This window comes from Pistacia vera, unplaced genomic scaffold (genome assembly GCF_008641045.1).
Source record: "Pistacia vera cultivar Batoury unplaced genomic scaffold, PisVer_v2 Contig549, whole genome shotgun sequence".
NCBI lineage: Eukaryota > Viridiplantae > Streptophyta > Magnoliopsida > Sapindales > Anacardiaceae > Pistacia > Pistacia vera.
In genome coordinates, this window is record NW_022196389.1 from 1,202,308 (window position 1) to 1,219,953 (window position 17,646).

Consider the following 17,646-nt stretch of genomic DNA (forward strand, 5'->3'; position numbering starts at 1 on the left):
AAGAAACGATGCCCTTTTCTCTTCATTAAACGATGTTGTTTGTGGCAAATGAAATGTCATTGTTTATTGTCAAAATGACAGCGTTTCTGGTAAAGCAAAACGACATCATTTTTTGAGTATGAAAACACGTCATTCGGGTAAATATCAGTTAAACCCATATAATTTGGTAAATCGTAAAAAAACCCCTATTTTCAGGATTACGATGGACTTAGATGGCATTTACCATAAAGAATTTTATTTAAACTTACGGAAACTTCAAGCCTTCAACAACACGTCATTTACACAAAACACACCGTTGAAGAAACACAAATGTAAACGACATGTCACGTTTACAGTGTATGAAAATAAACGACATGTCTTTTATTAAGGATTACGACGGGTTTATAGATTTGAACGCAATGATTTTTAATGGGCCTAAATGAGATTTACCATGAATAGGTCACGTGTTTACTCGGCTGGAGGGGTAAAGATTTTAATTTTATTTCTCGATAAATTTCTAATAATAAATCCCCCATTTTCACTGCTTTCAGTGCATTCCCTCTCAATCTTTGGCGCGCGATCTTCAAAAGGTAATCCCTCTAAACCTAATCCTCTGTTTGTTTCCCGAGAAAATCCGAAGTTTAAATTTTATTTTTTCAATTCCTTCATGCAACTTGTGATAAACGAGAAATTGCTCATTTCTAAAGATCAATGTTGTACGTAGTTTTAGATTCAAAAGAATGGTAAAAAGACTTTTTTTTGAATCAGCTTGTGAAATCTTGTACTTTGTTATGGTCGACCATTTGAAACTGTTTTTTTTTTTTTTTTTATTGCTTGTTTTTTTCTCAGAAACAATAGCTTCAATTTGCTTCAGTTTGATCTCTTGTTGGTGATACCATATCGATTGAGAAGTGAAACAATATTATATACTTAATAAACTACTTAAAAATAAGAACTGTTTATAGGATTTAATATTAATAGTATAAGATTTCCGATTTTCAAGTTATAGGTTTTTGCGTGTGATATGGAGTTATGTTTGACTTTGTTTGTGTATAACTGGATTTTTTTTTTTCTTTATTTCCCTTGAATTTATTTTAGCCTCAAAAAGAAATTTAATTTTTGATATTATTATTGTTCTTTTCGTTGAACCTGCTTTCTGTGATGGTTTGTCTTATCACTGCCAATACAGCATTTGGTATGAATAGGATCTTCTTTATAATTAAAGCTTTCCGCTTCCTCCTGAATCTGCAGTTGTTTTGTTACCACTGTAATGATTAATTAGTATTTAGTTGAAGCTTGTTGATGTATGAGTGATATCTTTATTAAGTGCCTTCTTTTTGTTTGAACTTTCACCTAATTTCACATTAGCATACATCATTTTCTTTCTTTCTTTTTCATTTGGACATGGTGTGACGTTGTTTGTGCAGGGCAGATATGTTACATCATGTTGGTTCTGTTCCAAAAATTGTTTGCAGCCTTTTTGAATAGCTTGTGATTTAACAAACATAATTTTCCTTTGCTGGCTCTTGGATGTAATAGCTTCAAGTTGGCTTCAGGCAGCGGATCTCTTGTGGTGAGCTCGATCGATGAGAAATGAAACAATATATTCCTTATACTAGTATACTATTAAAATAAGAAACTGTTTATAGGATGAAATATAATAGTTATAACGATTTCCGATTTTTTTTCAAAAAAAAAAATAAACGGTTTTAAAAAATTAGGGGGGGATAATTTTTTTGCGCTGTGTGATAGGCTCAGCTGCTTGCCTTGTTCGGCGTAAACTGGGTGTTTTTTTTTTTTTTTTTATTTCTGATCTTATTAGCATCAAAAAGAAATTTAATTTTTGATATTATTATCTGTTCTGTTTTTTCGTTCACCACACTGTTTTCTGTGATTGGTGTTTGTGTCGTATCCCTGCCAATACAGCCTTGGTATAAATACGGACTCGTTTCATACTTAAAGCTTGCCGCTTCCGCGATGAATCTGCAGTTGTTTGTACCAATGTAATGAGATATAGTTAGTAGTTAGTTGAAGCTTGTGATGTCCTTTATGTTAGTGACGACACTCGTGAATTAAGGTGCCTTCTTTTTGTTTGAACTTTAACCTAATTTCACCATTAGATACATCGTTTTTTTTTTGTGTTCTTTTTTTTTAAAAAAGATGCATTGAGTGAACCTTTCCTATGTAAAAAGATTCTTAAGGACATGGGTGAGACTGTTGTGCAGGGCATATATATTACATCTGTGGTCTGTTCCAAAAAATTGTGGTTCCCAGCCACCACCGCAATACTAAGAGTGTAGCTCACCCCTTACTGTTTTAAACGTCATCTGTTCTGCACCGATTAAAGCTTAATGAGTTATGGAGAAAGAGGCTACATTGTTTCTAGTATAAGTTTAGAAGTTGGTGAAATATTACCTTATTTTCAAATATACGTTTCCACGTCATGCTAAGTATCTTATCTGTGTCCTTAGCTAGTCTTGGATAGGTATTTTTTTTTATCATTACAAGAAAGGTGACCATTCAGCTCTTTTTCCCTAAAAGCAACCAATTAAATCGCATTTCACGGGTGCATATGAGCATTGAGTATTGTTCTTGATTTACTTTCGTCTATCTCCTCTCTCCCGCAAGGGGCACAGTATGTATATTAGTTTTTAGAGATATGTGAGGAGCAGATTAATAGAACACGAGATGGACGTTCATCATGGCACTTTTGGCAGGAGAATGAGTAAACTATGTAGAAAGGCAGTTTCTGTGCAGTCATTAGACAAAATGGGGACAAATATGCCACTCTTCCTCACGGAGACCACGCATTTCTTCCTTCATAACTTATACGTCGGTGATGCTGGTACTTCCATGCATTGACACAGTTTCACAAAGAACTCTGTTGATGATACCGTTCCAACGCACAGACGATGAGGCGGATCCTGATCATTGCTTGCCATTGACATAGATCTATTCTCCAACGTGCAGTTCCAGTAGCAGTGTCGACAGTGTTCTGAATTTGGTGGTGGTGGCTCTCAATGCTCAATCTCCTTCCAGATAAAGAGTGTGTGAAGAATGCCCCCAAATTGTACACAACCATGTCTTTCTTACATTTGAAACAAAGGTGGTATAATGTTGATGTAACTCCAAGAGATCCGATTTTCACGAAACCATGTCATATGGGTCTAAGTTTTGAGCTTCACACTGCTCTAGATATGGCCTGTTATAAGATTCGCGAGCCTTCAGAGCGGGTTCAGGTTCTGAAGATTTACTTTCGAGCCCTTGCCATGTAATCTATGAGACCGGTAATGAGCATTTTGGTTGTCGAGATGGTTGCTTCACACGACTTCATAAGCAATATCTTCGGCGCCTGCTGATTGTACAGTCTGGGCAACTGACTATGTAGTGTGAAGGATCTGTTTGTGCGCTACGCTGAGTTGCAAATTGCCGGTTTATGGGAGAGCATCCGCTGTTGCTCCAGTCCTGATCCTATACAGAATCTCAGTGCTCAGAGTCGTTCAGGAGATGTTGGGCAGTTTGCGGGGAGAGCTCAAGTCTGTAAAAGTAAGTGTCAAACACTTTTCCAAGAGGGTCGCCCTAGGTCTCACTTGCAAAACCAGATCTGTGCTTCTATGGGATTCTTCCACAGCGTGTGCGCTGCAATGTTATATTCTCCAGTTGTTCGTTCATTCGGCTACACGTCAGTGTCAGACACACTCGCACTCCCGGTTTATATGTGCCAGATGCCAGTAATATACATTCCTGGTTGATAGTCCACAGCCTGGATACTCTTTGTGGCACCGCTTGTGATGTTTTCTCGTTGCTGGTCGCTCTTATTTGAACTACTAGTTTCATGAAAGAAGTTTTGTCGCGCTGTTTCTCCTAAATGCCTATCTTTGAACTCGTTGTTGGTTGGTATAATGTCTGAAGCAAAGTACGTGAATTCAAACGAGTGGTAGTTCTTAAGAGTAATTGGCTAGCAATGATTCTTGCATTAATTTATTTGAGACTGCAGCTTTGCATCTTCTGGATTGCAGTAGGAAGGAATGTGGCGGTGCAATAGTGTTGTAGTTAGCAAAAAAGTAAGTTCGCCGCCCTCCGAGTTACTGACATACACTTACATCAGATTAGCTATTGCCGATCCAAGGCCCATAGATTTGCGCCTTCTGCTCTCCGTTGCTGTTTCAAATTCGAGACTTGGCACAGGACCTATGTATGTTTCCTCTGATAGTAGGTTAACTATTATATATTCCCGAGCCCTCCGTTAGCTAGCTTTCACTTAGTTGACAGGCATTACTTCTCACTACACATCCATTGTCCAACAGCCATGCTTCAGTTGCTACTTTGGTCGCCTAAAGATATCTAGGAGGAAGACGCGTAGCCCCTACCTTCACACAATTAATATAAAATACCCTGCAGATTATTTGTCTCTTCTTACAAGCCTTTTATTTCCACTTCTAACTCACTTTGCCCCATTCTATCCATAATAATCTTTACATGACACCAACTGCACCATCCACTCTTGGAACTTGATGGTATATCGACCATGTTCATCCGGACAATCATTCTTCGGGCACTCTACATTCGAGTGTTATTTTCTTATTCTATTCCAGCCTACACGGGTTGGACCGTAACCGTACCCTTCTGAGGTTCGTTCACAATTCTAGTCGTGGCCCCCAGGTTCTGAATTGTCAGCCCAAAATGCATGCCATATTCCTCACATGCCGATAAGCTGCACATCTTTTTTTCATTCCTAGATCAAGAAAACACTCCGAGACAGTATCAGGCAAAGTACCCCAACAAATTTCAGTCACGTTCGCAATTTTTCCAACAACCACCACCAGAGATTTCTCCCCGTTTCCGGATGGCACTGGTGCCCCCGGCACCACATTTCTGGACCATATATTACACTTCATCTCTCTCATGTGCGTGCGCCAACGTGTGTGGTCTTGCGTCCTCCGGAAGTAGGACATCAATGTCTAACTTCCGCAGCTCTCTCACTATGGCTACGCAGCGCGCCAATTATGTTTGTGTGCCTTCGCAACCCATGATACACCTATTTCAGCTCTCCTCCCCATTCAAGGACTAATCACACGATTCTTGTTTCACGAGTGTCTTAACTGTTTGTTTTTCTTATGTCATTCTCTGACCCCACACTTTGCTGACCACACCGTTTTCCCAACGACTACCAATGGAAGAAGCTCCCCAGACAATTGAATTTGGTTTCATTGGCATATTCTTAATAACTTCCAGAGCTTCTTTTAGACGCCCAGCTCGGCCAAGAAGATCAACACATGCATCCTAATGCGTTACATAGGCTCAATATGTGTGCGCTGGTCATGCCAGAGAAATACTTCTTCCTTCATCTACCATGCCAGTGGTGAGTACAGGCACAAAGGACACCAACATAAGACTTCATATGGTGTTATGAAGCTCTAAGCTTTCAGAGAACATATCAAGAGCTTCTTGACCATGTCCATTAATGGCAAGACAACAATCATGGCCGTGCCATGTAAATTTGTCCTTTCGAGATCTCTCTAAATATGCTTCGTGCTTTCTCGACATTTCCCATTTACAGTACATGTCAATCAAAGCATTCCCCAAACATGTATCATTTTTCACCTATATTTGTATGTAAGTCTTTACCATTCTCTAATTCTAATCCCCTAGATGGCACAAGCTGAAAGAATGCTGACCATGGTGAACTCATCTGGCCTTATATTGAGGTTTGCATCTCACGGAAAAGAGTTAAGCCTCTTTGAACCTATTCACGAAGATACCCATCAATCATGGCTGTCCATGAGACAAATCTTTTATTGGCATATCATCAAAAAATTCCCGATCTAAATCATACTGTCCTCTATTCAAAAATCCCGAACATACTCCAAGAAATTACATCTCTATTTTTCATCAGTTCCAAAAATCTCAAGTGCAACAATCCATTCTCCACAAGCTGATCCTATCAATCAAAGCATTTTCCAATATCAATTGGGTTCAATGTTAACATCTTTGACCATACCTATGAACCCGCTTGTCCACATCTCATATCCTTCATTTAGCACAAGCTGTTAGCACCAAAACAGGTAACGAAGCGATAACATCCTTTCAACTCCACTCCACCAAAGCTTCCTGGTCATCCTCACCTCTTCATTTCTATTATACCCTGAACATGGCATTCCACGTACCGCATCCTCTTTACAGCTCTATCAAAAATCCCTCGTGCCACATCAATCTCACCACACCGAATACACTAATCAACGCATTTTGACCCCCCTTAGACCAAACCCAAATTTCACCACATGTACAATGCAACTCTTCCCAAACTTTAGCAACATCACGTGAAAAACCCTCCCAACAAGAGGGCGTATAATGATCCGGCTTAACATCGCTATTAGCATATCTAAGTACATCGAAACCCCGTTGCGCAATCAATCCTAGAATACCCTTTTATCATAGTCCAGCGCAACCAGTGGTGGGGATTTTTCACAACACTGATCCAGCATAGTCATGTTCCCATTTTCATGGGCCACCAGGCCTGAGTTTTTTGGAGCGGGGGTGTGAAAAGGCCTGTTTTGATGGTTTGGGAGTGGATTTGTTTAGATGGTCCATGGATTTGCGGTTTCAAGGTGGGTTACACGTAGGTTTGTTGGGGGTGGCGTGAAGGTGTTGGAGAAATTGAAGCGCGTTGAAGAGTGAACATTTTGATTTGGTGAGATTAAGAGTTTGTTTCAAAAGTCTGGATTTGGAGTGTGAATGTTGAGGGATTGATGAGAGTGGATAAAATTAAGATGAGTAAATTACTCATCCCTTCATTTGAAATCAATGAAATGATATCATTTTTTTAATAAAATTAGTATTTTTTTTGAAGAAATAGAAAAAAAAAAAAGAGCTCAGACGGCACTTGCGACATCAGTAAATCAGACGGTGGCATGGACCGCCATCGCAGAATGGTTATCTCATATCCCACAATATGCACCGCGGGAATCGAACGCGGTCTGTACCGGGTCAGGGTACTATTCTACCACTAGACCCTGGTGCTTGTTATGAGGGTTTCAATTATTTATGTAAATCAAATTGTGCTAGTGGATCGTGACTTTCTCCCGGTCTGTGGCGCACCTGCCGTACACCCTTGGAGCTAGCCAGCCATGACCGCCAGGAGGGGCTTGTCAGTGGCAAAAGACCTTATCCACCGCAGCATCTTTTTTTAGGGGACGACAAGTTGTTTGTTCCCGTAGTTTGGTGTTGACACCACTTTACACTCACAATGACCGTGAGTTATGCTGAAGAAACTCGAGATGGAAGTCTATATTTTTGTTCTTGACGGTAAATAGATCAAGCACCCATGGCTTCTCAAAGAACCATGAGAAGATAGTGAACCTTAAACAACAACCCCATCGTTTATGAACGTACCTATCTACTCCTTTGGTCATTATTATCTTCCCCCGTTCAAACAAGTCAACCTTGATAAGGATGCATGAACGTTAATCGTTAGGCGTGCTTAATAGTTCCCACTGCTCTTTAAGGGTTTGAATAACCTACAATAACGTCAAGCGAAAATGCTTAGTTGTCATAGACAACAATACTTATACAGATTACTTCACATTGATCCTTTTAATTATTACACTTTAGGCATGGTTTTCAACCACTAACACCAATCAACATTATATGTGCGGGTATTAGCAAGTAAAATGAAAGCTTTGCAATTAATCACTGTTTGGGTGGTCGCTTGGGATGAACAGATCGGCTATCGCTCTTCGACCCGTGTTCTCATTTATCTGTTTCGCACTCCCCTTAGTTGTTTATGATTGGTGTTACGTACATTGTTGTGGTTTGAAGTGAACGGGTATTGTTCATGGTGGGGCTATCCGTCGTCTTCGGGTCCGCCTTTCCCGCGCGGAGGTCGAGTCCAGGGGCCATGCAGGGTAATCTCCACCCCCAACCAGAAGGTTTGAGTGTATGTCTTACGGCCAGGCACTGCCATCCCCATAACTACACCCTACAGAGACATGACTTTTCCTTTCTTCTTTCTTTGCCCTTCTTATCACAATTGAATGTTTGTGTAAATTGATATGTTTCTTATTATTTTTTTTTTTTTTTTTTGTGACGCGAGTGCAGCGGGCCACTTGCGACACAGGGCTGCATAATCTCCTGGACCCCTAAGTTAAGAAGTCGGGTAAACCCTTCACCAAACTGGTGAGATCAATAGCCCATGGTTGACTGAAAGGCAACCCGAGCTAACCCTATGTAACAAAGTACTAGAACTCTGGTGCTAAAAGCTAACAGCGAATTCGACAAGTTAATCAAGACAGTAAGCATTGGTACCACTATGTTCAAACGCTTAGTCAATACGTTTAGGTCTTGTCATATTACTCGAAGCAATAACACAACCCTTTAATGCGGACATTGCTTGTTTCTATCAGCATCCTAATAGATTCTGGTTCCAATTTCCAGGACTCGTCGTTTTGTTCTGGTTCCTTCCAAAGTTCGGGTACTGGAAGAACCCGAACCCCTACACAAAGACAAGAAAAGGACATCTATGCGGATACAACTTACCTCAAGGCGACATAACACACAAGCATATACCTCCAGACATCGTTTATTACATCACACATTCTGACACAGTGTACCACATGCTAATAAATATATGTGAGTCATAGATTCATTCTTTCACTATGTTTGTTCAGGTGGTTTTGAACAACTCAAGACTGGTTTAGTACTTAGCAACTCTCCGCCACTTTTTCCATGTTGAAACTCAATCCTACTACTTGGCTTGGAGGGATAATTGGGAAGGTTTGGAAATCGGCCCAACAGGTAAATGTGGTTTAAGTATTCTCTTTAATTCTATAATTAATCCGTTAATTGTTTTAGATCTATTTGAAAAAAAAAATAATTACAACTGCTTTTTATTGTGCAAGCGTATATTTGGGGTGTTTTTTATTTGTTGTTTTTTTTTTCTTTTTTTCCGTCTAAAACATAAACAAACTTAGTAATTAGTTAGATACATATGTGGTTGTCATTACGGCAGCGGCAAAATTTATATTTACAATAACTCTGTTATCTATTAAATACTATACATATAATCTTTCATGGACAAGTGTATCTTGATGTGTAAATATTATCAGTAAGCCTTGGATAATGATAAACAACGAGATACATTTTTTATTTTTAGTTTCTAGATTATTGATCGCTTTATAAAGGAATACATGAAATACTGACAATTGTTCATATTTGTGGGTCACGATAGTACTTGTCGGCATCTGTAATTAACCCATTCATCAAATTCTCCATTTGTCTATCCATTTCTGAAAACCTTTGAGATATCAATTAGCTCCAATATTCTGAACCCCTCTTTCATACTTGATCTCCTATGTTATATGTGGTTTAACTTCATTACTTTTTTATACATTATTTGAAATGAAACGAGACTTACTCTGGGTAACCTCCCACAAATTCCATCATCGAGCATCTTAACCAGGACCATCCATAGCTCCTTTCACCTTATTTATTATTCATGCCCCAAACAAAAGTTTTATGTGAATGTATATAGACTTCACCTGATATTCCAGACTCGAGTTTCCAACCTATCTCTATTTTGTGTCGGTTACTAATGAACACATCGAGGTATCCACTACACTCCCTTGACAGTTGCAGAACTCAGTCTAGATCCCAATGAGATCTTCTGAAGCCTTGTCTTACACCTCACTTAACCTGCTGACGTTTAAATCTTAATTACACAAGTGATCAACCACACCATGAAGTTCAGAAAACATCAGCAGATCCCATATGAGAAATCTTCTCTCATTGTAACCTTCTCTAGATTTGGCAAAACCATGACATTATCTCCCTTTAACATGAATCAACAGATAAATCAACAGGGTATGAAAATGTGAGGGAGGTGGAGATGATTTCTAATACTTTTGGGGTTTGTTATAGGTTAGATGATTTGGTGCTTTAAAACAAAAAGTATCAGCGAAAAGGCAGGAGAAGGCAATTGTAAGAAGAATGGGAAAATCTTGGTAGAAAATTAATTGCCTTTGGTAATGGTAGTTTTAATCTTTTCGTGTTGTCTCCATTGAGAGCTCAAGAGAGCCCACGAACTTCCAGAGGGAAAAATTATATCAATGGATTTGGCTATAGATGTGATGATGAGGTTTTACAGGACCGCCAAGTTTTCGTTATGAAATGACGACTTCTTGAAACATATATGTATGTCTCAACAACATCTTATTTGTCAACATGAAACACAATAGTATTTTGAAGTGATCAGATGTTGTTTAGAGACTGAAATTCCTATTAGTTTTTTGAAAGTAGATTACAGAAACTCTTGCTGATGTATTTATTGTCCCTTTCATCCCCATTTCCAGCCCTTACAATTTACAAATAGGTTAAAGATAGCAGTGGAAATAGCTAATGCTATTGCATATCTTCAATTTAGGTTCCCCAAACCTATATTTTTCAAAATTATTAAAACCGTGGAATCTTAATCGACAACACAATGTTGCTAAATTATATGATTTTCGCTATTTGTGTATTCTTGAAGCAAGGCTCACATAAAAGCGCCGGAGAAGAGAAATAATGGGATTGTGTGCTCTTGAGTATTGACTACCCAAGGCTGTTCAATGAGAAGTGTGATGTGTTTTTGCTTTGGTGCATTGCTATTTGTGTTTGACCGGACATAAAATAACTGATTATTCGGGTGTGAAAAAGGGTGATGAGTTTATAGTTATATGTGAATTAATTTTAGTTAAATGTGTTGTATATCTGGAGAAGAAAGGCAACAATGATTGATGTAGCAAAACTTGATGTTTTAAGATTTAAACGAATTAGTAATGCAGTGTTAATGTATCATATGACATATTTAGTTTTATCATATATATGCTTAGGCTGTTTAGACAATTTTGGCAAAATGATGGCGGTCGTTGCATAATAAACACGATTAGACCGTTGACTTGACGTTTCCTTTTGCGAAGACAACTTGCGGTTCTTGAACGTCAGAAATTTGCGTCAAAGTAGAAGCATTAGGCAGAGAAAACTTGATGCGTCTAGAATGAAACTTCTTCGGTGTAGGACCAAGAACATGAGCGATTGATTTGCACTTGATCTGCAAGTTGGTCGTGAAAACCTTTGTTAGTTGTTGAACGTTTCTAATATTTATATATATTATAAACAATATGGTGTTGATATATGACCACATTGGATAATCATAAGGACGAGCGTTAAGATGTGTGGTTAAGGTATACGATCCAAATTGAATTCTTATAGTTAGATGTTGGGCTGGTCTCAATAGGGAATATGAAATTTTATATGCCAAACCTTGTTGAATTTAAGGCTTTAGAACGCCCAAGCTTTGTTGTATATATCTCTATGATGACAGAGGTTCAAGATGGCATTCTCGAAAGTTACAATAACCCGAAAGAAGCGCACTGTACACCATGTTTTTGAAACTGAGTTGGTGGGTTGGTCGTTCACAGTTACTCTCAGCACGCCCCTATATAAAATCACTTGCTCTGCATTAATTTATAGAACAATCAAGAAGCATTCATATCAAACCTGAGCAAGAAAATGAACGAAGAGAAGAAGAGAAGAAGAAGATGAGAGAGCAAGTTGACATCAATGGATTATCATTTACTAAGTGAGTTAATTCGATATGGAGAACAGAAGACTCTGGTATGGTGGCAGTGACAACCGACTGAGTCAGTGACAAAGGCAACCTACTGTCAGCCTTGAAGAATGTAACAGATTGAAAAAGAACGAACAAAAAGAATATTGAATCTCTACATGTATTTGGAAAATAGTTTTTTTTATTTTTTTTAAACTTGATAAACGGGGATGTGTTGGGGGGGAAAAAAACCCCATTGGCATGCAAATTAGATTTCATAATTAAGGCCAAAGATCCACACTCTCTCATTTATTCAAATTGAGTATCTCCAACTCAACATGAAGTACAATCGTATGGAGGAGAAAAACTAGTGTAAAAAGTAAATCCTAACTCTTGGAAATCACACGTCCATTCAATAAGCATTTAAGCACAAATCAGTTTAAAAAGTGTTTTGATCATTTGTTCTTTGTGTTAACTCTGCATATTTGTCTTTGTATTGTTCTATGTTGATCCACGGGATCACGCACAATCTACGTTATTCTACCTAGGTTAGTGTAAATCTCTGCATTAATGAGGAAGAAGAAAAAAGGGGGAAATGATAAGGCCTTTTTTGTAATAGAGTAGAGGATTACATAATCAGTATAATTTTATTAATAAATCTTATTGAATTAGAGTTTAGAAAGAGATTTAGTGGGCTTAAATAATACACTCTTTAATTATATATTTATACTTTAAAATATCTGGGGTGTCTTTCGCTGAATGGGCTTAGACACTTCAAATTATCTAGGGGTGTATTTAGCTGATATATATCTTCAAGAGCCATTCTTTGTATTAAGTTTTATTGTTAGGAACAAAAACCTCAGGACAGTTGCGGAGACTTCTTAAAACCTAAACGCAAAGAGAATAGCAGTGAAGACGCCGCCGTTTCAGCCGTTAACGACAATGCCGAAGTCGAAGCTGACGAGCAGTGGGTTGTGTGTCTTCTGTAAACGTAAAATTTAGTAATTTGATGTAATGTGTTTAGAATGAATGAATTTGCAGTCCCTTTGGAAAAGACGAGGAAGAAAGGGAGAACACACAAGAAATGATGTGAATTCGCCATAGAGAAGCCGTGGAAAATTACAACTCCATTTATGTTTTCTCTCTTCAGAATATGGAAATCTCAAGTTCAAAGAGTTAAGATCAGCTCAAACCTACCAGCCGGTCAGCTAATAATTTTTTCTTTAGGTTTTAGTCAGTACATGGTCGTGTAGCACATTAATGCCTTTTCATGTTGATTATTTTGTTCGATTCTTTCTTGGCTTCAAACAAAGTTATGCAAGTGGTTTGGGTCGGGCCGTTGCCGAGAGATAACGCCCTAGCCTTTATAAAGTTCAAGGTAAAATATTTATGTCGTGTTCTTAAGATTATTATTATTGTATGATTTTAAGAGTTTATGCATTTAAAAGTAGATTAGTATGTGTCTTTTTTTACCAAATTAATAAATAAAAGATTATAAATAATAGTTTCAACAAACAAAAATGGGATCTCAAATAAATAAATAAATAAAAGAAGGCTGCACAACCAGAAATGAGTTATGTTACCTGAATGGATGTGTAGAAAGCGGTGGCAACTTGTCCTCAAAAAATAGAAATGATTCTTCATGATTTGTTTGGTAGTTACTGTCAAAGATGGTTGGTATATCTAATTGTACTAGACAGATTAATGATGGGCTAAAGCATCAACAAATCTAATATTAATACGACTTTGTTTCTGCACAAGTAGTATTCAGTGAGAAGTATTTATTACTCTTCTGCTGCCTCATATGAGAAAAAAAATTGTGTTAATATGATATTTCGTTGCCCCATAATAAGGGACATACCCTAATATGTAAAGGCATATTTTTACTAATAACATAAGTGACCGATTTTCTTCACTTTCCTTTTATTTTCTTACTTGCCACAACATCCTTACAATCCTTTCTTAGCTTGTACTCTGATGAGGCTAATCACCTTCAGAAATGTTAGATAATCTATCGGATGACAGCTAGAATAAACAAATTTTCACAACATTAAAAAAGTAATATTTTATAATAATAATTCAAGCTGTTTCTTCTCGAATATTAATAGAACTAATTGTTCCTTCTCATTGTTAAATCAGGCATCCTTCATTGCATTGAATTATAACATGAATCCTTTAAATCATTGCAAATCTTCATGAATAGTGAAAAATAATAATAATAATAATGAAAACGTTATTATTTAATAGAAAGCAAAGCTAAATCAGCATGTATACGCACCTTATTATGAGAAAACAATATAAACCAAATTCAGGAAAAACTTGAACTGAAGAAATTATGTAGCTAGTTTTATAGAATTATTGAGAACCAAATACAACAGAACAAAATGTCACGTGCCAAAGGTAAAAAGATTATTCAAGTTACATAATGTGGCCTAGCATGATACATATTTTGAAAGCATAAAAAAAAACAAATCATTCATCATTCACAATCACAAAATAAACCATAGACGCCAATGTGAGTGATCCAAAGAATCACCAATAACCCCAATATGATAGTGACATATGATCCAAAAAAACTCCAATAAAATGCCACCTGTCAATTGCAGATTCTTCTCCTTCTTCTCATGTGATGGTAACAAGGGTGGAGTTGGCACATGGTGCAGCTCTTATTGATTAGGGTAACACATAGACAGAATTACTATAACAGCTTTCATCAAAGGTAGAACTGACGTTCATTAGGAGTCAACCCAGACAAGTTGTATGACACATTGAAGACAGCTAACTGGTTAACTCGGTCAATGTTGAGGAATTTGGCCGCTTAATTTTATATTGAAAGATCTAAGCTTTCTATATTTTAAGTTGGAAAAACTCTTGGTATGGATCTCGCCAATAAATTATTGACAAATTCAATGCTTTGATACCTTGAAGGTCTCCGATTTCTGATGGGATATCTCCAAATAAGTCATTGTTTGCAAATCCATTCCAGTCATAAAGTAAGAATGTCCACCTCGTAAGAACGTACCTATTCTTGTCAAAAATTCACTTCAAAGGATGTATGAATATGAAAATATTCTTCAATCAAACTCAATGATAAATGGAACTGTAGTCTATGAATAATCACCCCAATAGTAGTCAGGTGCCAAACCAATTGAACTAACTCATATGAGATATCACTTTGTCCCATCCAAAATATCATCCTAATAAAGCATGAAGGTATTGATCCATTAAGTCTATTATGTGAAAGATCTAAGAGTCAGGTTCTTAATTGACATAACTGATTAGGTATAGGACCTTGCAAGTGATTGCCTCCAAAAGAAGAACACGTAAACTGAATGCTTATTGATCAAATTAGGATACTCCTGAAAATGGTTGTCCCTCAAATTGAGCATCAATAATTCAGAGCTTCTAAAAGTGACTTGGAATGGCCGGTGAAAGCATTCTTCTGCATGAACAACTCTTGGATAGATGAAAAATTAAAAGATGTAATGGGTCCAGTCAATTATTTTCAGAGACATCTAAAACGATAAGGGATGACAACTGCTTAATTGAACAGGAATATTCCTTCTAGAATGTTTTTGACATTAGAAGAACCGGAGGTTTGAAAAGTTTCCTATCCAATTGGGAACTTGACAGTACCTTGTTGTTGGAGATATCTAGATCTAAAGATGTGAAAATTTTGTAATCCTTTCCAATTTTTCCACTGAAGTGTTATTGTTCAAATATATGACCCAATGGAGGCATGTTCAATATGAGGAAATATTTGCCCATTAAAATTGTGTTTAAAGTTCAAAAATTCCAATGAGAAGCAACCAGTGAGAAAATCAGATGGTAACTCTCCTGAAAAATGGTTGTTGGCAAATCCTCTCTAATTTCACCCATGAATATTTAGCGTGGACCATGAAATTGTTGTGAGAAATATCAAAAAGGGTAATGGAATCATGTTTGGTGTTTGGCAGTTTAAGAGTTCTGAGAATGAGTTGTCACCAAATGCATTCCTCTCAAGTTGTTATTTACTACAACGAAGATGGAAATGTACCAACCACTATTATGAGGGGTCAAAGGATAATAAGTCATATTGTATAGAAGAAACATAGGGATGGCTTAATTGCAATGAGTTAACTGAGGGCCTCAACTGAAATGCAGGGAACCAATTATCATTTTCCAATGAAACGAGTTTTTTGATGAGAGTGCAAGTATCTGAATTGAATGGTTGGCATGACCTAGAGAATATTTTCTTCAAGTTATTCTCTTGGACATCAAATATTCAAGAGATTTGTGTGAGTAAAAGCAGATGGCAAAGCCGCTTAATTGATTTGTGAGAGATCAAGAACCTTGAGGTAGGTGAAGTGGTGAGACATTGAGGGACTTGACCACCCAAATTATTGCCCTCAAGATTTAGTTCAACAGATCCATTAACTCACATATTCCTGATAAAAAAAGTTGAAGAAATCAGCAACAAGCTAATAGTGAAAAAGTTTCATAAATATACTATTAATTAGAAAACAATATGTAAGTTTTACGCTACCCGAACTTGATAGAGAGCCATTCATTTCATTATAACTGAGATCAATGCTTTCAAACCTTTCAAATTCGTCTAACTAAACCAATGAAAGATAAAAAGAATTTAAAAATAGATAGTGGAAATTATAGAAAAAGTAAGACACACAACATTTTCACAATCTGTCAATTGAGACCAAAAGAGATAAAAACTAAAAAGAATAATCAACAAAATTTGAAACAAAGTATGAAATATTTGTAAAGGTTATAAATTAAATTTCTAGATTGCTTTCTTCACTTTACGAGATAAATATTAATTTCGTAACCAATTGAATAAAGAGTGTTGGAAAGTCCTTCATTTAACTTTAATTGTGATGTGGCAACAAAAGAGTTGTACCAAACATCCATATATATATAAAATTTATATTTATATAATTAATTTTTCATGCAGTCCACTCTTAATTAATTAATTTCTCAATATTACTCTAATTAAATCTATTTAATCTCAAATCTAGTACAAACTTTCTACTTTTATATATATATATTTTTTGCATTCTTTATTCATTACAACCAACCAAAACAGTAATATTTACTTGTATATTTTGAAAAATTACTAAAATATAATTATTACTAAACAAAAATCAATTTAGTTTTGTTGTTTTATACTTTTCTTGCAATAAAAAATTCTCAAAATTATTTAAAAAGGGCATATAATTCAAAATTTAGTTTAAGATGTTTCATCTATAAAACAAATAACCAATTCGGATTTGCAGAGCCACAACTTCTAGTTTTTATTCAATTTAGAACCAATTTTAAAGGAGCCATTGATCTGGAAATGAAAAAGATAAATTTGTATTGTCCTAACCGTTTATGAAGTTGCCAGTAACTTCAACGTTTCCAAGGCTGTTAATTATCTAATCCTATACCAATAAAGAAAATATTAGATTTATAAATTAGAAAATTAATTCAGAAAATTATAAGATTAACTCAAGTTTAAAGGATGAATATCCGATATTTATATATTAACTCAACATATCATCTAAAACAATGTATAAAGAAAAGAATTAGGAAATTAATACAACATTTCAACCTTTCCAAATTTGATAAACCTAAGAGAAATGAAAAATTAAAATGAGATCAATTTAGAACACAGGTAAATAACTGGATATACTATTTAACTGGAAAAGTCAAATTATTAAAATTGTACTAGAAAATTAACTTTTTTTAATTTAATTATTGGAAAAATTAATTTGATATATTTGGAAAAGATAGTCCTATTTAATTTCTATATTCTAGTTCTATATTTTAATCTCATTGTTCTTTAACGTGCCATAGAAATACTGTGAGGAGCTCATAATTTAAAATATTTTTTCATATTTCCTCAATTTTCTTAAAAAAAAAAAAAAAAAACTATTGATCAAAAAACAAACCTCAAAGTACAGTGTATGAAATATACAAAACAACAATTTTAGATCCCGCTTTGCTATTATATCTTAGATCCAATATCCAAGGTTGTTAAATTCTAATTGTACCAATAAAAGGATCTAAAATTTAAAATAGATAGAAAAGTAAGAATAATTACATGTGTG